Source organism: Bos indicus, chromosome 6 (genome assembly GCF_029378745.1).
Source record: "Bos indicus isolate NIAB-ARS_2022 breed Sahiwal x Tharparkar chromosome 6, NIAB-ARS_B.indTharparkar_mat_pri_1.0, whole genome shotgun sequence".
NCBI lineage: Eukaryota > Metazoa > Chordata > Mammalia > Artiodactyla > Bovidae > Bos > Bos indicus.
The window spans coordinates 41,933,756-41,959,684 of record NC_091765.1 but is presented as its reverse complement, the minus strand read 5'-3'; the positions used below and the strand labels follow the sequence as shown (position 1 = coordinate 41,959,684).

The following is a 25,929-nucleotide window of genomic DNA, read 5'->3' as shown; positions in this document are numbered from 1 at the left end:
CACTCAAGACCTTTTAAAACATTTCCATTCATAATGATCAATATATTAAGAATATATTGTAGGGTTATAAGTTATATGCTATGAGCTATTAAATTCAGTTAATAACCATATAACACTGTGTTATGTGCTTGTTCAGTGAAGAAGTATTTGGCATCTATGATGTTCCATGTTCTGTAGGATAGTAGTCAAAAGCTTGGACTGTCGACAGAACTACGTATAGAGACTCCACATTTTAGGATGTAGATTTTGGAACATATACTGCCATCTGGAATATCAATATCCTGAACAATTTCCCAAGGGAGAGGAGATGTATAGATATAACTGAATCATTTTGCTGTACAAACTATAAGAAACACAATACTGTTAATAATACGCTGATATAAAATGAAAAGTTAAAAAAAAGTTTACAGTAATAGCATGTTTATTCAGTTTCATGTTTCCCAGTAAGGCTGAACACTGAAGAATTGATGCTTTAGAGCTGTGGTGTTGGAGAACTCTTGAGAGTCCCTTAGACTGCAAGGAGTTCAAACCAGTCAATTCTAAAGGAAATTGATCCTGAATATTCATTAGAAGGTCTGATGCTGAAGCTCCAATACTTTGGCCAAGTGATGCAAAGAGTTGACTCATTAGAAAAGATCCTGATGGTGGGAAAGTTTGAAGGCACGAGGAGAAGGGGATGACAGAGGACGAGATTGTTGAATGGTATCACTGACTCAATTGACATGAGTTGGAGCAAGCTCCGGCAGATGGTGAAGGACAGGGAACCCTGGCATGCTGCAGTCCATGGTGGTCACAGAATCAGACACATCTGAGCAATTGAACAATAGCAGCACTATAATAGAGCTGTGCTATTATTATTGTTACTGTTATTTTTGTTATTTTGTTATTATTAGAATGGGGAGATGTTCATTTTATTATCCCATCCCTTTATGCTCCTGCCTCTCCCTGCCTGTGAGATGTATTGTCAGTTGCTGGCTGTGTTCCCTGATTCCTCATTTCTGGTTTTTGATGGGGCGTGATGATCAGATGGCTGTGATTAGTTCTCTGGCGCGCGTTTCAGATTATCTATTAAGTAGCCATCTCCTCAGCCACTGAGGCATATGGTCAGCACTTCCAGGGCTTGAAATAAATCTGCATCTTAACATGTGGAATTTTATTATGCAAAAGAGAGCTCACATGGGATCTAATCTTGTTATTTGTTATGCTGCACACATCTACATATGCATTCTGGGTACAATCACGCACTAAGCCCCAGGCCTTCCCTTTTATAACAATGCATAGATACTCTGGGTGAGAATATTCTAGGCAGTAGCATCAGCCCTGAACTGTGCAGGGTGCAGGAAGGGAGCGAAGTGTGAGGAGTAATTTTCCCTTCCTTCTTTTGCATGCTAGTCATTGCTTTTTTTTTTTTTTTTTTTAAATCAAACATTTATTTAGCACCTACTATGCACCAGCTCCGGAGAAGGCAGTGGCACCCCACTCCAGTACTCTTGCCTGGAAAATCCCATGGATGGAGGAGCCTGGTAGGCTGCAGTCCGTGGGGATGCTAAGAGTCGGACACGACTGAGTGACTTCACTTTCACTTTTCACTTTCATGCATTGGAGAAGGAAATGGCAACCCACTCCAGTGTTCTTGCCTGGAGAATGCCAGGGACAGGGGAGCCTGGTGGGCTGCCATCTATGGGGTCGCACAGAGTTGGACACGACTGAAGTGACTTAGCAGCAGCAGCAGCATGCACCAGCTCTTTTCCCAGGTATTTGGATGGTGGTGAACAAGATGGCACTGCCTTGGATGCAAGGTACTTGTTAGAAGAGATCATCCCTTAGTGCTAATTACGAAAACACACATCCTTTCTCCAGGCTGACTAAGCTGTAAATCAGGATACCCGCCATTGCAAATGGAGTGTGGAATGGATTTCAACTTGCTTCCTCTTGACTAGGTGTCATTGGACTAGGCACACGATTCAGGCAATTGAACCAGCGGTTCCTAAAGAGCATGCTCAGCGGATAACAAGCAAGATGGCTATGGAATGCTCTGAGGACTGCTTGGTTTAGGGGACACGTGTGTTTTGGAGACATTTATTAGATTTCTTTCTGTACCCTCTAACTAACTGACTTCATTATGTGATTGAGTAGACAGTATTGGTTTATCTGCAGTACTTAGTTGAGCAAGTATATCAGGTTTTAAACTTTAAAAATAACTGTTCTTTATTCCAATATTTGTTTTTCCTGTGTTACTGTTCTAGAATATAAGTAGAAAAGATTAATGGCAAATACGATGTTTGTTTGTGGAAGTTAGCTCAAGAGTATTTTTCCCATATCAATAGAAACTTCTTTGAGTCTCCAAAACATGGACTATTAATTTTTTTTTCCCCAGAAATGTCATGTCATCTAAGCTAATAACAGCACCAAAACCAAAAATACAGGCTCTGGAAACAGAGATATGGATTTGGATTCTAATTCCTCTGCCTGCTTGTTTTGTTACCATGGGCAAGTTGCTAATCCTTTTAGAGGGCTGGTAATAATACTACATTCTTTGTGAGGATTAAAGAGAGAATGCCAGTGAAGTGTGCAGCACAGCCCCTGCACATAGTAAATATTCAATAAGTGGTAGCTGTTATAGCTGATGCTGCTGGTGCTTTTTAAAATTCAGAAGGCTCTGCAACATGTAAACGAGCACCGCATATACCAGAACAATGGGTTCTCTGTGTATCTAAATGGAATACATGTGTGGAAATAGATGTGATAAGCCCACTGTTTTGCACCTGGACAGTTGAGAGCATGTTTACTTTTATGACATTGTAAAAATAATATTGGCTAATGCATATATGACTGTGCCACACTCTTTGCTATGTACTTCCTGTTAAGAAACTCATAGCATCCTTCTAATCCTGTGGGTAGATTTTTTTCTCTTTTTATTATTATTTATCTGTTTGTTTTTAATTGAAGGATAATTGCCTTATCATTATTGTGTTGGTTTCTGCCATACATCAACATGAATCAGCCATAGGTATATATATGTCCCCTCCCTGTTGAACCTCCCAGCCAATCCCACCCCACCCCTCTAGGTTGTCACAGAACTCTGGTTTGAGTCCCCTAAGTCATACAGCAAATTCCCACTGGCTGTCTATTTAACATGTGGTGGTGTATATGAACATGCTACTCTCCCCATTCATTCCACCCTTTTCTTCCTCCCCTTGCCACCCCGTGCCCATAAGTCTGTTCTCTATGTCTGCGTCTCCATTGCTACCCTGCAAATAGCTTCATCAGTACCACCTTTCTAGATTCCAGATATATGTATTAAACTACATTATTTGTTTTTCTCTTTCTGACTTACTTCACCCTGTATAATAGACTATACGGTCATCTGCTGTGGGTAGATTTTATTATAACCATTTTGCCGATGAGAAAACTGAGACTCGAAGATGAGGTCTGTAGCTAATAAGCTGCAGAGGTGCAATTGCAACCTAGGCAATCTGCTCCAACTCAAGTGTTTCTAACATCAATGATATTACACATTTCATTGATAAATAGTTTAAACCTATACATTACAATACACAAATGTGTGTATTTGCCTAAAAATGCTAATGCATCATGACACTGTAGAAAAATCTTCCTCTATTATTCTCTGAGGTCTGTAGCCACACTTACACTTTTCCGTCACAGGCTGAATTATAAGACACATCATACGCAAAATGAGATGCAAAATGAGATGCTAAATTGAAACCTTTCTCTGTTGCCCAGCAATGGATGATTGTTCCACATTGCTTGAGTTAAGCATATCCTTAGGCATTATTCTCCTTGTTTACTTCCTCTCACCCTGCTCAAGTGACTTGTACAGCGGTTCTATATCCAATTACATGTCATCTCGTGGCAGAAGGATGGCATTAATATGGATTAATTATATTCTGCAAGCTCTTTGGTGATCTTTGCCCTTCAGTGCTGAATCAAATGATGTATCAGTTAGAAACTTGTGCCTGGCTGCATTTAACAGAGATCTCACTACTGTAGCTTCCAAAGTAGGCGTTTATTTTTCTCACAATTCAGGAAGTACAAGAGTACCCTGTCCAGTATTAATGCTACAGAGTCTTAAGTCCTCAATGCCCCTGACTCCGTATGTCTTCCACACTGCCGTCCTTCATTTGTGTCTTTTCCTCTTCTAGTTGATGCCCCCAAAGCAAAAAATGGCCATTTCATCTCCTACCTCACAAACTCATTCTAGACTGGGGAATCCCAAGTACTTACCCTGACATCTTTTGGACAGAACTATACCACAAGGACAGTGGATCAATGAGGCTGGCCAAAACAAATCCAAGTTCTATTAGTCATAAGTATAAATGTAAAATGGGCAGCTGGCAGTGTCTGCCATAACTGAAAACTCATACTGCAAAAGTGATTTCCTACTAAGGCATATGTGATATTCAGCAACCCATATGTATTGTCTACTGTGGGTCTTGAGGTTTACATCAGTGGGAGCATAGCTCTCTTCCCTTAAGAAAACTTGCCACCCCAAAAATTAGATAGATGTGCAAGCAAATAACTACAGAGTGCTGTGCTAGAGGCAAGTGCATTGGAACTTTGAGTTATCAGTGGTAGGACAGAGGCATACAAATTTTAGTTCTAATAGTCAAATATTAAGAGTAATATGAACACTGATGCTAGCAATAATGGCTGATCTTTATTACATATTAACTAAGTCAGGCATTAAAAATTATTTATGTTATATAATATATATATATATAATTTTATATATTCTTATATTTAGGGTACATATATATTGCACACCGACTTTATATGTTTTTACAGTGAAGTTATGTGAGGAAAATGAAGTTGAATAACTTGCCCCATGGTGAAATAGCTAGTGAGTTAGAGAGCTGGGATTCCAAACGTAGATAGTCCCGAGCCCTGTTAATCTATTAATCTGCAATCCATAGTGAGGATACTGAGGAAGCTCCATTTAGCTATTTTCTGGGTTGGTTTTTTTTTTTTGGTTTGTTTTTTGTTTTATTTGATTCTTTAAAAAAATGCAGAATTTTCTTTTGATATTTCCAATTGTGTTGAACCCTTTAATTCATTTAGCATTCATCACATTTCACAACTTGGTTTTACCCAGGATTGTTGGGGTTTAGCTCAATCACCCAATTGCACAGAAGGATACAGGCTAGAATCTTTTCAGGTAGGGATGTTAAGTTACACATATTCATATCCCTCTATTATGAATAGAATACTTTTAACAATGTCATTACTTGGTCAAAATATCCTGTTTTAACCCTTAATCTTAACTAAGATTCTGTCCTCACTCCTATTTTCAGAGATGCTCTCTTGCTGCCATTTCTGGAAAGCCCTACTAAAGATAACAGCTAACTTGTCTTGGCTTATACCCTGGTTTCATGATGCTCCATTCAATGCCTATGTATTTGGCAGAATTCTAAGATGACCCTCCCCGCAAAGACACACACCTTTATATAATATCCTTCCCTTGACTGTGTGAGGGACCTGTGATGATGATGTCATATCTCAGTGTCATTTCCATAATTAGGTTTTGTTTTTTTAGCATAGTTAACTTTAAGAATGTGCTAAGTCACTTCAGTTGTGTCCAACTCTTCATAACCCTATGGACTGTAGTCCGCCAGGCTCCTCTCTCCATGGAATTCTCTAGGCAAGAATGCTGGAGTGGGTTGCCATGCCCTTCTTCAAGGCATCTTCCTGGCCCAGGGATCTAACCTGCATCTCTTAGGTCTCCTGCATTGGCAGGCAGATTCTTTACCATTAGTGCCACCTGGGAATCCCAAGGAGATTACATTAAGCGGTGGTGGTTTAGTCACTAAAATGTGTCCAACTCTTGCTACCCCATAGACTGTAGCCTGCCAGCCTCCTCTATTCATGGGATTCTCCAGGCAAAAATAATGGAGTAAGTTGCCATTTCCTTCTCCAGGGGATCTTCCCAACATAAGAATCAAACCCGGGTTTCCTGCATCTCAGGCAGATTCTTTACCAACTGAGCTACAAGGGTCTTACATTCAGTGGGTCTAACCTAACCTTTAAATCACAATAACCTTTAAAGTCAAGACTCTTTCTGGCCATAGAGATTTGAATGTGATAGGAATTCAGTGAAAGAGGGATTCTTCATTGCTGACTTTGAAGATGGAATGGGATGCATGGCAAGGAACTGTGGATGGCTTCAAGGAGCAGAGAGTGCCCTGTGCTGTCAGCCAGGAGAAAAATAGGATCTTGATCTTTTAACTGCAAGGAATTGAATTCTACAGCCACAGGAGCTTGCATAAGGACTCCAGGCTGGAGATAATGAGAGAGCCTGGCTGACACTATGATTTTGTCCCTGTGAGACTATTAGCAGAGAACTTAGTTATTCTGTGCCTGGACTCCTGACCCATGGAAACTGAGAGATAACAGTTTCATGTTGTGTTAAGTTATTAAGTTTCATGTTATCTGTTATGCAGCAAAAGGTAGCTTATACATCTAGGCTTTAGTTTCAGACATTAATCTCTTGCCCTCACCTCAAAGGTTCACAAGTAGACTAATTCACCCAGGTTAGCTTCCCTGGTGGCTCAGAGATTAAAGCATCTGCCTCCAATGTGGGAGACCCGGGTTCAATCCCTGGGTTGGGAAGATCCCCTCGAGAAGGAAATGGCAACCCACTCCAGTACTCTTGCCTGGAGAATCCCATGGACGGAGGAGCCTGGTAGGCTACAGTCTGCGGGGTCGCAAAGAGTCAGACATGACTGAGCGACTTCACTTTCACTATTGGCTTTGCTCAAACTATCCTGAAAGTGAAAGTCACTCAGTTGTGTCTGTGTCTTTGTGACCCCATGGACTATACAGTCCACGGAATTCTCCAGGCCAGAATACTGGAGAGGATAGCTCTTCCCTTCTCCAGGGGATCTTCCCAACCCAGGGATCAAACCCAAGTCTCCTGCATTGCAGGTGGATTCTTTACCAGTTGAGCCACCAGGGAAGCCCCATACTATACAGTGTACCCAAACTATACTAAAGGCATTACCGTCAAGGTGAGAAATAGGGTCCCATACCATAAGTGTTTTTATTTTTATTATATTACAATTTGTACTAGAAAGATTTTACCAGAGTTTTCATGTATCACATACCTTTTACCACTCCCTACTATGACTACCAAAATATGAAAACAAAACACCATCTGATACACTGATTAAAATTCACAGTTTAGTGGAACAAGGACAAAGTCCAAGGTGAAAGAAAAATTTTCAAATGCACGAGTAGTTAACCCACACACTAAGGGTTTTCCAAGAAGTGAGAGACACAATTTGATGCTCCTTTTCTTGCTGGATGCAGTACAGATGCTGTAGAGTGTGTTAGGAAGGAAAATGCTTTTGCTGTTGGTTTCTACTACAAGGCGCACTCTAGCAATCTCTTTTAGTCTTTATTAACATATGAAGATTGAAGGGTTAAAACATGGTAGACGTCATTTGTCCAGAACACACAATGGTTTTGCATGGGGAGGGAAAGGCTAAAGATTCGTGGTTGTGTGCATTTTTGGTAACTGTTTGCAAAGTTGGAATAAGGCACCTGCCTGCAATAAAATATGACCCTCACTCACTCTTGTAAATTGCTTTTGCCCATTCACATTTAGAGGTCATTAATCTTGTTTCCCTTTATGGATGGACATTCAGCACATTCCCCACAATTGATTCAGCTCTATAGTTCAGAGTGGTATAAAAAATTCACAAAGTGCTGTTGGAGAAAAATGTCGCAAGGGTACAAATAAGAAGAGCTATTCTTTATCTTACCTACAGAGAAACATAGGCATCTGCCAAAGGGGCTTTGAAAAGGATCAAAAAAAAAACCAAGACATAAATAACCAATGAATAATCATAATTTTTAGCCTAGAAGGGACTTTTTCAGGCCTACACAGTATAGGAACTTCTGTTTACACAATTGATAAGAAAATAGTCCTATAGCATATGCTTGAAAGCATCCTGAATGTAAGGGAACTAACCAGCTTATAAGACATCCCATTCTTTCTATGATTCCTTTATTGCCCGAGAGAGAGAGATGCTTACTTTGAACATACTTACATTATAGCTGTCATACTTTGTTATATTTCTTTCTCATTTTTGTCTCTTCCTTGAATCTTCACTAGATGATATTATATGTTGAATGTTTGTAGGCACTTAGTGTATTTTTTTAATGTAAGTTTCAATGAAACTGTGGTTTCATTGATGATGTTCCTAGATACTGTCTCCTTATCACTCACATGACTTTAAGAATGATAGTAGAAAATTAGTCCTGTGTACATGAGGAGCCTGGTAGGCTACAGTCCATGGGGTCACAAAGAGTCGGACACGACTGAGCGACTTCACTTTCATTTTTCACTTTCATGCACTGGAGAAGGAAATGGCAACCCACTCCAGTGTTCTTGCCTGGAGAATCCCAGGGACGGGGGAGCCTGGTGGGCTGCCGTCTGTGGGGTTGCACAGAGTTGGACACGACTGAAGCAACTTAGCAGCAGCAGCACATGGTTCAGGTACTAATATTATTTGCATGATCTTTTTTTTAGTTGTTCTGATGTGTTTCCTCCAGGCCATTCCGATACAGTTTTATAATTATCTCTCTAATATACCTGATGCCTAATCAGAAATAAATGTGAGTTATGGTATCTGGTTACCTAGAAACAAAGTGTTTCAGCCTTAAATGCAAGCCATTAAGCCAAGGTGGGGGGCTGCAACCTCCTGTCTTTCCTTATGTTCATTTAAATTGATTAAGAATGTTAAGACATTATTAAATCAATACTGAAGAAAGATCTGGAGTATATTAATTACAACTAAAGTAGCATTTCATAAAGTGTTTAATCAGGAAGGCAGTATATGTCATTGAACAAACACAAGGAAGTTTAAAATCATACCACAAATGTTTGACTTCCTGTGATGTACAGGGCTTGTCTGTCTTCACGGATGTACATGGAAAATAAATGTGATAAATATGACATATACCCATACTTTACTATGTAGAGCTAGGGCAATTAATGATTGCCATGAGTTTTTTTTTTTCCTTGAAATGGTCTATGTGTAAATCAAAATATTGGCAAAAAATTATTCAGTTTTTAATTTTTTATTGAATTTACCTGTAACTTCTGCTCTTCATGTTAGAAATTGATGTGAACTGCTGGCATCACACATTTGTGCTTCACACCTTGGGAATAAGGAAGGTGTGTCTGGTGGCTCTTTCCACTGCAGGTAGGGTATCACCATGCATATAAACTGCATCTTCCCCATAATTTACAAAAGCAGAGAAATTACTGAACCATTTCTAAAGAGCCTCAGATAGTTGCAGAATCTCTCCTATCCAAAAGGTAATATTCAGTATAAGTTCTTACCACTGCTTTGCATATTTAAATTATCATTTTTAGGTGATAAATTATAACATGTGTTACCTACAAAAAAATGTGACATTACAGCATGATAAAGGAGGAATGGCTTGAAGAATTAATCTTTTGGAATATATTTCATAGGGTTTTCTTCAATTATTAGAGATTTTTCAGGGATTGGGGATGACGAGATCAATGTATGCATCTGTTGTGGTAACGATACCACTCAAGGGAAATGCCTGAGGAACAGAAGATGGCTTTTTTTGTGTGAATCTTGGTGTGGCTGAGTGAGGTGCACAGATTGAGAGCCAGAGCTGAAATGCTGAGAGCAATTAGAGAGATTTTTAGTCTGTATTTTGTGCAGGTGAAGGTAAGAGAAATGAAGAGCCAGCTAGAAGATGGGGGATACTGACCACTAGAACTGAGACCTTAAAGAGGAATGTGGTGATTCTTTTCTATAACATGTAATGTGAACTTAAGAAGATTTCTTCTTTTCATGAGTTTTTCAGTCAACTGTCCACTTCTTACTAGTCATTTGTAAGATTAGATCATTTTGAGAAAATAGAATAAAATGAGGATTATGATCTAAGGCTCTGATAAAGAATCTGCCTGCCAATGCAGGAGACACAGGTTCAATCCCTGGGTTGGGAAGATTCCCTGGAGAAGGAAATGGTGACCCACTTCAGTATTCCTGCTTGGGAAACCCCATGCACAGAGAAGCCTGGTGGGCTACAGTTCAGGGGGTCACAAAGAGTCAGACATGACATAGTTTCTAAACAACAACAACAGGCACAGAGTAGAGGTCCCTGAAAAGTGCCCACCTTTATCCTTCCCCCATCGAAATCAGGATCACATATTATCCTCACATTTAGATCAAGATAGAAGAAAATGGAGCTTCCCTGGCAGCTCAGTGGTAAAGAATCCACCTGTAATGCAGGAGATGCAGGTTTGATCCCTGGGTCAGAAAGATCCCCTGGAGGAGGGCATGGCAACCCGCTCCAGCATTCTTACCTGGAGAATCCCATGGATAGAGGAGCCTGGAGGGCTATATAGGCTTGCAGCCCCCATAGGACCACAAAGAGTTGGACGTGACTGAAGTGACTAAACATGCAGACACAGGAGAAATGGATTGATAATTTTGAAAAAAAAATAATTATGAGAGTTTTATTCTTACGGGAAAGAAAAATTATGGGAAACATTTTTCCTGGAGAATTGTAGAAACATTTATGTATGTTCTTCAATGCAAAGTATGTGTGGATATCTGTATTGTGTTTCCACATGACATGGTTAAACTAAGGCATGATTAAGATGTAAAACAAATAGCAGCTTAAAGAGAATTAGATTGAAAGACAGAGTTAATATTAAATGTGTTTTTACATTTTTCTCTTAGAATATACTTTACAATTCTGGAGCGTCTTTAAATCGCTTTTTTTTTTTCCATTTTATTTTGTTTCTCCTTAAAAATTCCCAGCTCTTTTGATTCTAAACAAATTGGAATGAGGAGAAGAAGTTGGGAGAAAATAAAATTGCAAATTTAACCTTTCCCATCTCACGGGAGACTGTGCCTTTTCAAGGAATGATTCCCCAGTTTGCCATTCAGTGAGAGAATAAAGTTGTTTACGTTTAAAGCAATGGGCAATAGAATGATGATTGACTTATAATCAGTAACTTGTGTTAAGTAACTTTATATCTGGTGCGGGAGGGAGTGTCGCTCAAAGGGAAAGTGAGGGCGGTCACAGCTGGACAACCAGGAACATGTCACATATCATATTACCATGTCCCATGCCCTTGCAGTGCCCACGGTGCTAGGCACAGTGTTGCATATCTAGCTTCTTCAATGACTGTCAAATTGAAGCTATCTCATTAAAATATTGTTTTTTTAAAAAGAACATCTGATGGGAAATATAAAGTTGTCTTTGGGGATTATTCCTACAGTAATTTAGTGTAAGATTCAGTATTCCTAATAATTGTACAGATTTACATTGTGCTTCCTTTTACTTTTTACTTATGCCAACTTGTGCAACAACTTAGATTCATTAATGAGATGGATAGAGCTATAGAGGAGTTGGACTTAGCTGGAGTAGGAGGGTACATTTAACAAGATAGCAAGAAAGACACTTAACCAGATAAGATGCTCTCTGGGCTGTTAGAACTAGATTGACAACTCAGGGAAATTGGAGTTCAGTTCAGAATGGGCAATATTTTAGAGACTGAAAGTGGGCTTCACTGCTGGCTCAGTCATTTTAGAGATTAATATACACAAGTCCCATTAAGGGATTATGATGTAGTCCTTAATAGATTACCAACTTGATGGAGCTATCAAGAAAAACAGCAGATTACAGTGATAAAGATCATGATATGAACCCTGCTTACTAGAATACAAAGCATTATTTTATATGGCTGGAAGAATGAGAAGAGGCTTCATGGAGTAAGTAAATTTGCCATATTCAAGAGACTGAATGATAGTGCAACAGATAGAGAGAAGGGGCATTTGAAGTCATGTGGAAACTGACAGCAAGCCACAGGCATGTTTTAATGCAAAGTTTTATGGCAGAAAGTGAAGAAGAACTAAAGAGACTCTTGATGAAAGTGAAAGAGGAGAGTGAAAAAGTTGGCTTAAAGCTCAACATTCAGAAAACTAAGATCATGGCATCTGGTCCCATCACTTCATGGCAAATAGATGGGGAAACAGTGGCTGACTTTATTTTGGGGGGCTCCAAAATCACTGCAGATAGTGATTTCAGCCAGGAAATTAAAAGACACTTACTCCTTGGAAGGAAAGTTATGACCAACCTAGACAGCATATTAAAAAGCAGAGACATTACTTTGTCAACAAAGGTCCGTCTAGTCAAGGTTATGGTTTTTCAAGTAGTCATGTATGAATGTTAGAGTCGGATTATAAAGAAAGATGAGCACAGAAGAATTGATGCTTTTGAACTGGGGTGTTGGAGAAGACTCTTGAGAGTCCCTTGGACTGCAAGGATATCCAACCAGTCCATCCTAAATGAGAGAAATCCTGGGTGTTCATTGGAAGGACTGATATTGAAGCTGAAACTCCAATACTTTGGCCACCTGATGTGAAGAGTTGACTCATTGGAAAAGACCCTGATGCTGGGAAAGATTGAGGGCAGGAGGAGAAGGGGACAACAGAGGATGAGATGGTTGGATGGCATCACCGACTTGATGGACATGAGTTTGGGTAAAATCCAGGAGTTGGTGATGGACAGGGAGGCCTGGCATGCTGTGGTTCATGGGGTCGCAAAGAGTTAGACTCAACTGAACTGAACTGTATAACCAGAATATCTGAATTAATGATCTCATCATAGAGTCTTATGCTTTTATCTTAGTACACAATGGCAAAATAGTTCGGTAGTTGTCATCTTTACTGCCCATGACAGAGGAGCAGTCTCTGTTTTTGAAGAAGGCATGTTGGCACACTTAAGTACGAGCCTAGCAGATCATCCCAGGCAACGTGAAACAGTGGCAGACAGGCTTGGGACCTGAAAACAGCATGGGGAAAAAGGCAGATTTAAGGTCTCAGATTGTAATCTGTCGCACATCAGAGCATGACAGGTCTGCTGATCGCAGCCTGTGAGCTCTTGGACTCTGTTTTGATTCTAAATAGATTTCCTGTGTTGGACATGACTGAGCAACTGAACTAAACTGAGCTTTCCTGTGGGCACATTGGCATTTCAAGGTTTTTGTACCAGAGTCAAAGTGCACTGGTGTCTCAGATACTAGATATTCTTTTTTTCCCCCCTAATTTTTATTGTGGTAACTTCATCAACATTTTTCTAGTTGTCTTAATAATTTCATCAGCCTCTCAAAACTTCAGTTTTGCTTTCTTGTTTGTTTTTTGCCTTTAGCATAGAAGGTAGTGTTAGACGGTGGTAAAAATCTTAGACCTTGGCGCTAGACTGTTCTGGATGTGAATTTGGCCTCTACTATTTAGAATCTATGACTTTGGCAAGGTACTAAGTGAACTTGATGGCCAAATTTTATTAACTTGTATTAATGAATTAATACAATGGTTAAACCCACAGAATTGAGAACGAGTCTCTGGTTTGAATTTCTGCTGCTTACTAAGTATATGACTTGGGCAGTTTATTTAATTGCTCTGTCTCTTTGTTCATCTCCAAGTTGGGGATGATAATGGCTATCTTGAGGATTAAATTTAATAGTATGTTTAATATACCTCAAAACTTCCTGGCTTGTAGTAAATATAAGCATGCTTGTTATGCAAAAGATATTTGATAATTATTGATTATTATGGCTTTAAGGATTGTTTTTGTGAGTAAAGAAGAGTAATATTAACACAGTATCTGGCATATAGTAGCATTCAATAAATGTTAGCTGTAGTACTGTAGGAAAATTTTAATATTTAACTGAAATATTCTTTGAGTCCACAGTCTCAGAAGACTATTAGTAAATTAATTACCAATTAGCATACTCAGCAAAATGAATTGTCTTGGCCAATTTATATATGATCTTTGTATTCTTATTCCTCAAATCTTAAGATGTTTAAAGGAAATATAATAAATCATAGGATTCAAAAATCAAAAAAATAAAGTATCTTAAAAATACAAGTTATTATTCCATTTTAAAGACTAAAATCGAAAGACAAAAACAAAAAGTAAAATATAAAACAACTTAAGACCCACATAGTTGGCTAAATCTACTAAAACAACTCCAGGACAATTTACAAGATCAACTGAAGATTCCAGAGTACTCAGATATTCTCACAGTAAACCTAGGCCTTGACCACATCTGCAAAGCAAAAATAGTGTGGGTATCAGTACAGCTTTGAATGTGGATATTCTCTACTGGATTTATGTTCTGCAACCTCATCAGCTCTCAGATGTGAAAACGAAGGCTAAGAAATGGACAGTCTTATTGCTAATAAGCATATAATTTATTTGCTGTTCAGACCTGGCTTAAACCCAGGCCTCACTTCTCCCAGTATACCTCCCTTCCCATTGAACAAGCTGCACTTCCCATAAGCCTAGATCTTTCAGAGTTTACTCATTATATGTTCTATAGCATGGGTTGGATAAGAATTCTATATTTATTTATCCCATTAGAATTCGTCAACCCCATTTTGTCCAAAAGTAATATTAGATTTGATTTGTGATTTATCAGGCAGAAGTTCATTCTGCTTCTGTATTTACTATTCTAGAATCCATAGTGACCCTGGATCTCTGTAGATGGTAATTGCATTGCATAGATTCAGTTCATGGAGATACTGGGAAATGGAAAGATTATAGCGTTCAATAGTTCTTCCAATATTTTTTTGGTTTTTAGAAACCAGGACAGAATCCTTGTGAAGACCCATATACAGCTTAGAAGTCTCTTTTCTAATACTTACATTTAGGGGAAAATATTTTGATCATGTTATCATATGACCCGAGTGTCAGAACAGCTGTGCAGAAGCCCAGACCTGTTGCAGAACCTTCACTTATTCTGGGCCCTGTTCAAACTAAAAAGTCATTTAGTAAATGAGTCAGAGTTATACACCCAAATCAGGAACATTTTACCTCTGAAATCCAAAGAGACCCACTAGGCAGAGATTCTAGATTTAATGTTGCAGCTCAGAGAATTGGAGAGAACTCTTAACAGTTTGTTTGATTGCCTGTTGACTAAAACATGGACCAAAATGTGATCCTCAGTAAAATTAACTTAAAACGCTAGACCTGCTCTGATATACTATAGGGGAAGAGATTCAAAGGTTTAAGAAGGTAGAAATGTTAAAGTGGGTTTGTCACTTAGATCTACTCATCCATCCTAGGAGGGTCCATCAGGGTTTAATTATGACTGTGAGAAATAAATTTGTGAGGGGAGTACCAGCAATCTTGAAGAGCCCTCTCATAACTTTTCTCTGTAAGCCAGAAAACACCATGTGAACTGCTACTGCTGAATTGGGAAACCAAAATGCAGTGGAGGGGAACATGTGTTCACCCGGGGCGGATTCATGTTGCTGTATGGCAAAACCAATACAATATTGTAAAGTAATTAGCCTCCAGTTAAAATAAATAAATTTAAAAAAAAAAAAAAAAAGGTAATTGGATTCTAAAGTGGCAGAGGCAAATGGGAGTGCTCAGTTGCCCAAGGCAAGGGAGTGTGGTTACCATCATGAAAATCAGAGTCAGAGCAGTGATCAGAGTAGGCAGACTCACAGATACCTACCTGACACTGGCTTGTTGATCACAGTGTTTGTAGAAGTTAGAAAGTGAGAAGCCTGCTAAATTCTTACTTGATTGAAATGGAAGAGTTCTAGGACAAGTGAACAAAAGTCTAATGTGAACCATGATAGAGTCATGGACCCTCCAGTCAATTCTCAGGCTTGAGCCAGTTTACAGAATCCCTTGAATGAAGGGGAGGCTGGATCCCCTTGAGAAAGGATTCTGCCCTTCTACCAAAAATGTTTGCTTTTAATCTATCTCCCATCCTTTCCCAGAGTGACTTGGATCTTTTACCAAGGTAATTGTGTGTGTGTGGCGGGGTGGGGGGGGGGTGGGGGGCGGGCAGTGGGGGAAAGAAATAGATCTTCCAGGGATTCCTGAGGACTGGCTATGAACTGACACTAATTTCAGGAGACCCTAAAGGTCTCTTTGGTCCCCCAGTCATATTAAGGGCTTACGACGAATGGAGTTTTCACTCAGGCCCATCTCATAGAGGGTTCAGGGGGTCCTGAAACTCATCTTGTGGTCTTTTCCTCAGGTCCAGAATAAATGCTTAGAATAGGCATACTCAACAACCGGCAAAATCCCCAAATTTGACTCAGGTGCTGTATTTAACTCTCAACCCATAAACTAAGGAATGACACAAACATTTTCCCATTTATGTATAATGGGATTCACAATATTTTTAAAATATATTCAATTCTCAAATTTCTTATAAAGTTTCCTAAAATTTGATTGTGTTATCTTTGAACAAGAAGAAATTTTATTGATGATTTATCAATATCCTTGTCAGATTGATGTTTCTTCATTTGCAATTTTGTCTAGTTTAGGAAGGAGAATTCTAAAGTTTTGAGATACAATATAAAAAAAAAATTTGATCAAAGGTAAATCCTCCTCAAAATTATTTAATGATATAGATTGCCTCTTGTACTGACATTTATATACACTTGTTGATTCTCCATTTCTTAGGCATTTCCTATCCTATTATCATGTTTCAATCTGATTATTGCTATTTTTCAGCTCTCAAATTAGCTTTGCTGATACTTTTCTTCAATTGAATAGTTAAATATGATTTGAACTCAATGTGATTAAGTCTAATGGATTGCATTTCCTGATGCCTTTGTTTGATTGGCAACATAGAGAAATAGAAATAAATGTAGTTGATGGAAAAATTCAATCATTTCATATCCTGGAAAATCTTGAACATCCAAGTCTTCTTACGATCTCATTTCTTGGCAGTAGTCCTGTCAAGGGCTTTGAATTCATGTCCACATTTATATCACATTCTTTTAAAACCCAATTAATCAGCAGAATAATTTATATCAGTGCCTAAAAAATCCCATGTAATTATTTTGCCTTTTTTCTCTAAGATAATCCTTCACTCAATATTAACCAGTTCATCAATGAATTTAGGGTATTTTTAAAAAAGTGTTATCAGAACATACTGCTGCTGCTGCTGCTGCTAAGTCGCTTCAGTCGTGTCCGACTCTGTGCGACCCCATAGACGGCAGCCCACCAGGCTCCCCCGTCCCTGGGATTCTCCAGGCAAGAACACTAGAATGGGTTGCCATTTCCTTCTCCAATGCATGAAAGTGAAAAGTGAAAGTGAAGTCGCTCAGTCCTGTCAGATTCTTCGCGACCCCATGAACTATAGCCTACCAGGCTCATCCGTCCATGGGATTTTCCAGGCAAGAGTCCTGGAGTGGGGTGCCATTTCCTTCTCCACGGGAATACCTTATATGCTCATACTTTGCTACATTCTTACAAGTGACTTCTCTTAAGCCAAAAAGAGTCTCTCTGGAGGATCTTTTCTTTCAAGACTTACTCTCGCTCATGTTCGCACAATGAGACATCTAGGCTGTGACAGAAAATATGTGTTTAGATGGAATGTTTCTATAAAATGTACAGCAGATGTATTTGGCTGTCAAAGCCTCAATTATGACAAGCTAGAACAGAGTTTCCGAAATCCAAAGTGCAAGAATTGAAATATCTGGTGCCCAAGGAATGTCAGTTGTCTGGGACTGTGCTTGTATTTGTAGGAGAGGTTGCCAAGATCATGTTGCAGTTTGCCTTGTAGAGTTTTCACTCCTGTAATAAAAATATGGAAACATTAGAAATGAGGGAATGTTACAGCACTCACTCTCTTTTACATGGTTACAAAATTTTGTATTTCCAAAGGATGCCAAAAAAAAATTATCTGAACAGCCTGTACCAAGTACAGCCAGAAAAGAAAAAAAAAAAATTGAACCTGGGTAGTGCGTTGAAGGCCATCTAAAGCAAAGGCACAAATCTAGAACACATTTGGAGTTGCTTTTAAATTGCTTTTAACTGCATGCTGACTGTCTCTTGGGTTGCTGATGAATATCATTGGTCTCAATGACTGATCCTAATTGGAGAATTTATTACAGAAGTATCCATTAAGACATGTGCAGTTCTGCTCCCTGTAAAGCTCTTTTATCCTTCTAGAAAGCATTTTCTTTGACAATTGAAATGGACCTTTTAGTTCAGCTAAAGGATCATTAGCATCTTTTGAATCTCCAAAGGCATTGGTGTGTTATGTTGTCTTATGGTTTGGGGAATAGTAGGACAGGAAGAGAAGAAAAAAGTGTGAATTTTCCTCTGTGTTTTAACCCCTGATTGGTGTAGAAGAAAGAACATGGACATTAAAATTAATAAGCACTGTGTAATGGTAGTTAAAAACTTGAAATTCTGGCACTGGACAGTCTCGGTTTGAATTGCTGTTCAGCCACTTACTACCTGTGTGTTTAATGAGACAGCCCAGTTAACTTGCTTAGCTCAGGGCTTGACATATCAGAGATCCATGTGGACAATTATTTATGCGATTTGAATCTCAGTTTTAGCAATTACTGAGTGAACTTCCTCAAAGTATTTACTATTTACCTCCTTTTTCTTAAGTTTAAAAATGAAGATAAGAATGCCCATTGAGTGTTAAAACTGCAGAACCATTGAGTGTTAAAACTGGTATAAATTGTCAAGAGTTTGACATTTAGTAACTGATTTATATACACTAGTTTGCTCCTTTCTTTACTGCCACTTCAGTAACAACAACAAAATAACAATAACCAGAGCTATTATTAAACACTTTTCAAGTGTCAGTCACTGTATATCCTACAAAAAGACAGTCACTCACCATTGCTTTGGTACGAAAATGATGCTATGATTCAGTGGTACAAATTCACAGTTTTGTCAAATTTCTAGGTTGCTATTTTGTTGTTCAGTTGCTCAGTCCTGTCTGATTCTGCAATCCCATGGAGCACAGCACACCAGGATTCCCTGTGCTTCACTGTCTCTCTGAGTTTGCTCAAACTCATGTCCATTGAGTTGATGACACTATCCAACCATCTCATCCTCTGTCGCCCCCTTCTCCTCCTGTCCTCAATCTTTTCCAGCATCAGGGTCTTTTCCCATGAGTCAGCTTTTTGCATTAGGTGGCCAAAGTATTGGAGCTTCAGCATCAGTCCTTCCAATGAATATTCAGGGTTTATTTCCTTTAGGATTGATTGATTTGATCTCCTTGCTGTCCTAGGGACTCTGGAGAGTCTTCTCCAGCACCACAATTTGTAAGCATGAATTCTTTAGTGCTCAGCCTTCTTTATGGTCCAACTCTCACATCCACAACTGACTACTAGAAAAACCAGAGGTTTGACTAGCTGGACCTGTATTGGCAAAGTGATGTCTCTGCTTTTTAATATGCTGTGTAGGTTTATCATAGCTTTTCTTCCAAGGAACAAGCATCTTTTAATTTTATGGCTGCAGTTATTATCTGTAGTGATTTTGGAGCCCAATAAAGTAAGTCACTGTTTCCATTGATTTCCCATCTGTTTGCCATGAATTGATAGGACTGGATGCCATCATTTTTTTTTTTTTTTTTTGAATGTTGAGTTTTAAGCTAGCCTGTTTACTCTCCTCTTGCACCTTCATCAAGAGGCTCTTTCATTCTCCTTTGCTTTCTGCCATTAGGGTGATATCATTTGCATATATGAGATTATTGATATTTCTTCCGGCAATCTTGATTCCAACTTGTGATTCATCTAGCCCGGCATTTTGCATGATGTACTCTGCATATAAGTTAAATAAACAGAGTGACAATATACAACCTTAACATACTCCTTTCCCAATTTTGAACCAGTCCATTGTTCCACCTCTGTATGTAACTGTTGCTTCTTGACCTGCATACAGGTTTATCAGGAGGCAGGTAAGGTGATCTGGTATTCCCATCTCTTTAAGAATTTTCCACAGTTTGTTGTGATCCACACAGTCAAAGGCTTTAGTGTAGTCAATGAAGTAGAAGTAGATATTTTTCAGGAATTCCCTTGCTTTTTCTATTCTCCAGGCAAGAATACTGGCATGGATTGCCATGCCCTTCTCTAGGGGTTTTCCTGACCCAGGGATCAAACCCAGGTTTCCTGAATTGCAGTCAGATTCTTTACCATGTGAGCTACAGGGGCTTCCCATGATCCAGCAGATGTTGGCAATTTCAACTTTGATTTCTCTGATTTTTCTAAATCCAGTTTGTATATCTGGAAATTCTCAGATCATTGTTGAAGCCTAGCTTGAAGGATTTTGAGCACTACCTTGCTAGCATGTGAAATGATCACAATTGTATGGTTGAATATTCTTTGGGCATTGCCCTTCTTTGGGATTGCAATGAAAATTGAACCATTCCAGTCATGTGAGCACTTCTGAGTTTTCCAAATTTGCTAGCATATAGAGTGCATTATATTAATGACATCATCTTTCAGGATTTGAAATAGCTCAGCTGGAATTCTGTAGCCTCCGCTAGCTTTGTTTGTAGTAATGTAGTAACTAAGGCCCACTTGACTGCACGCTCCAGGATGTCTGGTTCTAGGTGAGTGACCACACTATCATGGTTATCCGGGGTTGTTATTGCTTAGTGTTAAATAATTTGTAGCTTTTGCTTTGGACCCATGTATAATGGTTTCCATAATACTATTTCTTATTTGCTCATCATGAAGTCATCAGTTATTTTCTCTTTGTCAACTTCTGCTGGAAGAAAAAGTAAGATTTGATCTAAAGACTTTACTGAAGTTATGTACCTTTCTGGGGTTCTCAGATGAACTTTCTACCTCTACAGAGGGAGTTCTTTAGTAGAACCTGGAGAATTTCAAAGAGAATGTCAGTATTACATCTCATTGTCTGCTGCTCAGCAGGAAAAAAATATAGACCCTATACCAGAAGAATAAGTAAAATCTACAATATAATGTTTCACTTTCAGGTGCTGCCTGGGCTCTTGCAGCTTTTCAAATAGGAAACCATATTAAATCCTTATGGATAAGTACTTCTTTCACTGTTTTCAAAGAATAGTTTTAGGAAAATATTACTTTCTCATTTCTTGGCAATAGTTTTCTCAAGGACTTTGAATTCAAGTTCGAATTTATATCAGATTATTTTAAAACCCAATTAACCAACAGCATAATGTATTAAAAGAAGCACATTCTGATGATTGATTTCCTTTCAGCTTTCATTCTCCTTTAGAACTCTGGACTGTCTGTGTGGATGGAAAACAATGGATTGATTTAATATATCTGGGCACTTAACACAAAACTTTAATAAGAATGTCAAGAATTGCCATTGGGAAGGACGCTGTCATTTATTGCTCGTTTCCTAAGAGCAGAAAATCTATTACAGTGATTTGAATAAATTTTGATGAAGTATGAAGAAGCTGTGGATTTCATGACCTCCTTGTTGTGTCAAAGTCCCCATTTTCCAGAACAATTTATTTTAAAATCGCTTTATACATGTGTTGTAGTGCTTTGACAAAAGAAAATGGAATTTTAGATTACTGATTCTCCAGACTTAGCCCTCTTACATTTTTAGGTTGAGAGAAGCTGAATCAACATGAATAAAATTTGCAACCTGGATATTTGTGGTATATTCTGAAGTTTTGTTTAATTTTTGAATATAGCTTATTAGTTGCTGTTTTTACTAATTTGCTTCAAAAATGGGAATTGAAATTTATAACATAATGTGAGTTATTTTAAAGTCAATATGATGTAGTGGTAATAAAACTTGATTCAGAGTTGGTAAACCAGATCTTTACCATTTTGTGAATTTAGCAAAGGAATTTTATCCCTCTGAGACTCTGTAGCTTTTTTATAAATGAGATTAGTTTAGGTAGATGAACTCTGTCTCCTTAAGTTCTAAAATTCTAAAACTCTATTCATCTTTTTTGTCTCTTTGAAAACATAACTTTATATCACTTAAGGTTTTTAAATAGCTGTCACATGAATAAATGATGTGTGATACTTTTGAAAACTGTATTTTTATTTCTACATTGTTTGTTTGCTACTGATTGCAAGTTCCTGTGCCAGATGCACAATGAGGTCAAAAAAACCTGAAACATCAGAATTTGGAGCAGAGAAGTTTATTGTATGGCTTGCAAGGAGAAGGTGTGGTTCATGCCCCCAAAACACTGAGCTCCCCAAAGGGCTTCACCAAAGCATTTTTAAAGGCAAGGTGAGAGAGGGGTGTGGTTAGTTGTTGCAAACTGCTTGGTCTAGGAATACTTTGTTGTTGCAGCTGTCCACAAAGGTCAGGTCAGGATGTTCCTATAAACCTCCAACAAGACAAATGTTATTCTCTGTTCTGCAACTTTTTATCTCGGTATGAATTGACTCTTAAAGGTCAGAGCCCCGAGGATAAGCTAGCCTCTGTATTTCAGGCTGTAGGCAACATTCTTTTACAAAAGGTGCAGAGCCAGCATGACTAAGCATAGGCAGCAGAGCACACAGGTGAAAGCAAAAGGAACAGATCTAATAGGGACTCAGCTTTGTTCTTCCCTGTTACATGTTTATCACATTCATTGTGGCCTTGTGGGAGTCACTTACCTTTTCCAGGTTTTCAAAGTCTGAATGTAAAAATGAAACATTTGAACAATATGGTATCTAAAGAACTTTCCAGTTCTAATATTTTTTCTTTCTAGTATATATTTATTAAAATCATATAAAATATAATGTGTATGGTTCTCAATATTATGGGAGATAAAAAATGAAAGACACAGTATCTGCCCTAGATAGTTTTTAACTGCCACTGAATGAGACCTGTAGTGTATCAGTCTATTCCGTCTGCTATAACAGAAATACCAGAGACTGGGTGGCTTATAAACAATAGAAATTTGTTTCTCACAGTTCTGGACACTGAGAATTCAAGACTGATGCCCTGTCAGATTTTGTGCTGACTGTCCAGGCTTCCCTGTCCTTCACCGCTTTCCTAAGTTTGCTTTAACTCACGTCCATTCAATCAAATGCCATCCAACCATTTCATCCTGTGGCATCCCCTTCTCCACTTGCCTTCAGTCTTTTCCAGCATTAGGGTCTTTTTCAATGAGTCAGCTCTTCACATCAGGTGGCCAAAGTATTAGACCTTCAGCTTCAGCTTCAGCTTCAGTCCTTCCAATGAATAGTCAAGGTTGATTTTCTTTAGGATTAACTGGATTGATCTCCTTGCTGTCAAAGGGACTCTCAAGAGTCTTCTCCAGCACCACAATTTGAAAGCATCAATTCTTCAGTGCTCAACCTACCTTATGGTCCAACTCTCACATTAATATACGACTACTGGAAAAAATCAAAGCTTTGACTACGTGAACCTTTGTTGGCAAAGTGACGTCTCTGCTTTTTAATACACTGTGTAGGTTTGTCATAGCTTTCCTTCCAAGGACCAAGAATCTTTGAATTTCATGGCTTCAGTCACTGTCCACAGTAATTTTGGAGTTCAAGAAAATAAAATTTGTCACTATTTCCACTTTTTACCCTTCTATTTGCCAAGAAGTGATGGGACTGGATGCCATGATCTTTTTTGAATGTTGAGTTTTAAGCCAGCTTTTTCACTCTCCTCTTTCACCTTCATCAAGAGACTCTTTACTTCCTCTTCACTTTCTGCCAATAGGGTGGTATCATCTGTGTATATGAGATTACTTATATTTCTCCTGGCAGTCTTGATTCCAGCATAGGCTGGTAAGTAACGAAAGTGTACCACATTAAAACACATGGAATCCACATGTTTGAAGAGTCATTACTATGAAAGATCATATAAGTAACCTAAGGATATGAAAAAAGGATGGGAGGAAAGGGGAAATTGATTCATATCCTAAAATCATTAATGATTCTAGGAATTTCTAGTGACAGGACAAAAATTGATAGAGGCTGAGATAAGATGGCATCCATCTTAAGAGATGGAAATTATTGAGAAATTATAATGAAATAATGACTGGAAAGTTGCAACTCAAATATTTGTTGAATGAGCAGATGTTGGTAGATGTATAGATGATGAAATACCACCTTTCATTTTATTATATTGCTTGACCCTTGAGACAAATAGTGCCAGGGGAAAATTAATTATCACTGAACAAGAGCAGATGAAATGAATAGTGTCTCATAAGTTAGGAACTTCAGTCAGTCAGTCAGTCAGTTCAGTCACTCAGTCGTGTCCAACTCTTTGCGACCCCATGAATTGCAGCACATCAGGCCTCCCTGTCCATCATCAACTCTCGGAGTTCACTCAAACTCACATCCATCGAGTCGGTGATGCCATCCAGCCATCTATCTCATCCTCTGTCGTCCCCTTCTCCTCCTGCCCCCAATCCCTCCCAGCATCAGGGTCTTTCCAATGAGTCAACTCTTCGCATGAGGTGGCCAAAGTACTGGAGTTTCAGCTTTAGCATCATTCCTTCCAAAGAAATCCCAGGGCTGATCTCCTTTAGAATGGACTGGTTGGATCTCCTTGCAGTCCAAGGGACTCTCAAGAGTCTTCTCCAACACCACAGTTCAAAAGTATCAATTCTTTGGCACTCAGCTTTCTTCACAGTCCAACTCTCACATCCATACATGACCACTGAAAAAACCATAGCCTTGACTAGACAGACCTTTGTTGGCAAAGTAATGTCTCTGCTTTTCAATATGCTATCTAGGTTGGTCATAACTTTCCTTACAAGGAGTAAGCATCTTTTAATTTCATGGCTGCAGTCACCATCTGCAGTGATTTTGGAGCCCCCCAAAATAAAGTCTGCCACTCTTTCCACTGTTTCCCCATCAATTTCCCATGAAGTGATCGGACCAGATGCCATGATCTTCGTTTTCTGAATGTTGAGCTTTAAGCCAACTTTTTCACTCTCCTCTTTCACTTTCATCAAGAGGCTTTTTAGTTCCTCTTTACATTCTGCCATAAGGGTGGTGTCATCTGCATATCTGAGGTTATTGATATTTCTCCTGGCAATCTTGATCCCAGCTTGTGCTTCTTCCAGCCCAGTGTTTCTCATGATGTACTCTGCATAAAAGTTAAATAAGCAGGGTGACAATACACAGCGTTGACGTACTCCTTTTCCTATTTGGAACCAGTCTGTTGTTCCATGTCCAGTTCTAACTGTTGCTTCCTGACCTGCATACAGATTTCTCAAGAGGCAGGTCAGGTGGTCTGGTATTCCCATCTCTTTCAGAATTTTCCACAGTTTATTGTGATCCATACAGTCAAAGGCTTTGGCATAGTCAATAAAGCAGAAATAGATGCTTTTCTGGAACTCTCTTGCTTTTTCCATGATCCAGCGGATGTTGGCAATTTGATCTCTGGTTCCTCTGCCTTTTCTAAAACCAGCTTGAATATCTGGAAGTTCACAGTTCACGTATTGCTGAAGCCTGGCTTGGAGAATTTTGAGCATTACTTTACTAGCGTGTGAGATGAGTGCAATTGTGCAGTAGTTTGAGCATTCTTTGGCATTGCCTTTCTTAGGGATTGGAATGAAAACTGACCTTTTCCAATGCTGTGGCCACTGCTGAATTTTCCAAATTTGCTGGCATATTGAGTGCAGCACTTTCACAGCATCATCTTTCAGGATTTGAAATAGCTCAATTGGAATTCCATCACCTCCACTAGCTTTGTTCGTAGTGATGCTTTCTAAGGCCCACTTGACTTCACATTCCAGGATGTCTGGCTCTAGGTCCGTGATCACACCATCATGATTATCTTGGTCGTGAAGCTCTTTTTTGTACAGTTCTTCTGTGTATTCTTGCCACCTCTTCTTAATATCTTCTGCTTCTGTTAGGTCCCTTGAGACAAATGGTGCAAGCGAAAAATTAATTATCACTGAACAAGAGCAGATGAAATGAATAGTGTCTCATAAGCTAGGAACTTAGGAGAGCTTTATTCTAAGTAAAGCATGAATATCATGGAATCAATTGGTCCAGAAGTTGGGTGCGTGCAGATAGAGTTGAGTTGACCTAGATTGAGGAGATATTATGATAAAAAGTAGCAAAGCATTTCACATACTGTGGAATTGCAGAAATTATTTTAAAAGATGTTAATATTAGAGGAATGGAAAAGTCAGTTTATGAAGTGTTTCTAGAATTAACTACATGCAAT

At 38.8% G+C, this 25,929-nt stretch overlaps 1 protein-coding gene and 1 long non-coding RNA gene across 3 annotated transcripts in view; both read left to right on the top strand.

Annotated features, from left to right (window-relative positions):
- The window catches only part of KCNIP4 (potassium voltage-gated channel interacting protein 4), a 1,318,263-nt gene that overhangs the window by 337,134 nt on the left and 955,200 nt on the right, over positions 1-25,929 (top strand). The window lies entirely within an intron of this gene.
- Positions 15,895-25,929, top strand: part of LOC139183609 (uncharacterized) — an 80,927-nt gene continuing 70,892 nt past the window's right edge. The window contains exon 1 of the long non-coding RNA XR_011567121.1: positions 15,895-25,929. This exon is cut by the window's right edge and continues 38,407 nt beyond it. This is a non-coding gene — a long non-coding RNA (uncharacterized lncRNA).